Source organism: Perkinsus marinus (genome assembly GCF_000006405.1).
Source record: "Perkinsus marinus ATCC 50983 genomic scaffold scf_1104296960520, whole genome shotgun sequence".
Lineage (NCBI taxonomy): Eukaryota > Perkinsozoa > Perkinsida > Perkinsidae > Perkinsus > Perkinsus marinus.
The window spans coordinates 1-2,158 of record NW_003206105.1 but is presented as its reverse complement, the minus strand read 5'-3'; the positions used below and the strand labels follow the sequence as shown (position 1 = coordinate 2,158).

At 46.6% G+C, this 2,158-nt stretch overlaps 4 non-coding genes across 4 annotated transcripts; all 4 read left to right on the top strand.

Moving 5' to 3' along the window:
- Positions 1-188: 188 nt before the first annotated feature.
- Pmar_PMAR014488 lies at positions 189-261 on the top strand. The gene has a single exon. It is a non-coding gene; the product is annotated as a tRNA-Glu (tRNA).
- Positions 262-326: 65 nt separating this feature from the next.
- Pmar_PMAR014487 lies at positions 327-397 on the top strand. Its single transcript has one exon. It is a non-coding gene; the product is annotated as a tRNA-Gly (tRNA).
- A 1,072-nt stretch (positions 398-1,469) lies between these two features.
- Positions 1,470-1,542, top strand: Pmar_PMAR014486. Its single transcript has one exon. It is a non-coding gene; the product is annotated as a tRNA-Glu (tRNA).
- Positions 1,543-1,607: 65 nt separating this feature from the next.
- On the top strand, positions 1,608-1,678 carry Pmar_PMAR014485. The gene has a single exon. It is a non-coding gene; the product is annotated as a tRNA-Gly (tRNA).
- The last annotated feature ends 480 nt before the right edge of the window (positions 1,679-2,158 follow it).

Below are 2,158 nucleotides of genomic sequence, written 5' to 3'. Positions count from 1 at the left end.
TAAAATCTTTCAGAGTGCGTACATTCTAAAGCAGCACCGAGTATACTCTACCCCTCCTTCTGACTATTTTTCAGATGGCACACTTGATGTCATTTGAGTCGGAGGTTTAGCTGAAAAGCATGAAAACGGACTCGAAATGCATCGATTCAGCACTTGTTCGAAAGCACAAATTGCAAAGTGTTTTATCCTCCGATGTAGTCTAGCTGGTTAGGATTCGTGGCTCTCACCCACGCGACCGGGGTTCGAGTCCCCGCATCGGAATTTGTTACGGTACTGTAAGCAGATTGGGTTGCTAACCAGAACAATTTCTCATAAATTAAGTAGAAGCATCATTGGTCTAGTGGTAGAATACAACGTTGCCATCGTTGTGACCCGAGTTCGATTCTCGGATGATGCAGACATATATAAAAGCTCCAACCAAAGGCCCCCTACCCTTCTCCTAACACCCTATTCTCTTATCCCCCTAGCCTTCGAACAATGTTGGCAAAGAAGTTTATCTCCCCCAACGGTACCTTCGGAAGCTTGCCGAGTATCAACCTTGTTCGAGGGAAGCGGGGACCAGCTTGATCCAATCAAGAGAAAGTTGAGCATGCCACAATGGAAGGGTCATCACTGGCATTCACCGCCACCGGCTGCTGCCTGGCGAGAGGACCTGATACTTACCTTGAGCCAAGGCGGCTACGGTGTTATATAGAGGTTGAAATTGCGGTCCTGTCGGTTGCATAAAATTCTCACCGCGCCATTTAGGTTTGAATGTATGTCTGAGAGCATTGCTACATTTAGCTGGCTAGCTTTGGAGCTGCTCGAATGATGAGAGAGGTCATGCGGAGCCTCTTGAAGTTTCTATTCCACTTCGATCAACCATTTGTATATATATTCGAATTCTGATTTCATCCATCAGTAGGCAATCACATGCACGCAGGATCGATTCCTGCGTCCCGCACTTCTGTCGTATCATCTGCGATTATGGAATCTTCCCTCCGAGTGGAGCAGATCTTGGGGTGACTGGTTACACGGAAAATCAAGAAGAAAGATACATATCATGTGATTCTGTTTCTAAGTTTGTCGGCTGTGTCACCACAGACTCGTTCGCTCTTAGTGATGATTTTCAACAGAGGCAGCATGGAATACAAGTACGGGTTTTGAAGGGTGATACTATAGATCAATACCGAGCTGCTGCATCACCGCGTGTGAATTGTTGCCAGTAGCAGTTCTCAATTTTGATGGATGATGAGTGGATCGGACCCATGATCTCGAACGGTGTCGAAGATTCTCGACCGTAAAATCTTTCAGAGTGCGTACATTCTAAAGCAGCACCGAGTATACTCTACCCCTCCTTCTGACTATTTTTTCAGATGGCACACTTGATGTCATTTGAGTCGGAGGTTTAGCTGAAAAGCATGAAAACGGACTCGAAATGCATCGATTCAGCACTTGTTCGAAAGCACAAATTGCAAAGTGTTTTATCCTCCGATGTAGTCTAGCTGGTTAGGATTCGTGGCTCTCACCCACGCGACCGGGGTTCGAGTCCCCGCATCGGAATTTGTTACGGTACTGTAAGCAGATTGGGTTGCTAACCAGAACAATTTCTCATAAATTAAGTAGAAGCATCATTGGTCTAGTGGTAGAATACAACGTTGCCATCGTTGTGACCCGAGTTCGATTCTCGGATGATGCAGACATATATAAAAGCTCCAACCAAAGGCCCCCTACCCTTCTCCTAACACCCTATTCTCTTATCCCCCTAGCCTTCGAACAATGTTGGCAAAGAAGTTTATCTCCCCCAACGGTACCTTCGGAAGCTTGCCGAGTATCAACCTTGTTCGAGGGAAGCGGGGACCAGCTTGATCCAATCAAGAGAAAGTTGAGCATGCCACAATGGAAGGGTCATCACTGGCATTCACCGCCACCGGCTGCTGCCTGGCGAGAGGACCTGATACTTACCTTGAGCCAAGGCGGCTACGGTGTTATATAGAGGTTGAAATTGCGGTCCTGTCGGTTGCATAAAATTCTCACCGCGCCATTTAGGTTTGAATGTATGTCTGAGAGCATTGCTACATTTAGCTGGCTAGCTTTGGAGCTGCTCGAATGATGAGAGAGGTCATGCGGAGCCTCTTGAAGTTTCTATTCCACTTCGATCAACCATTTGTATATATAT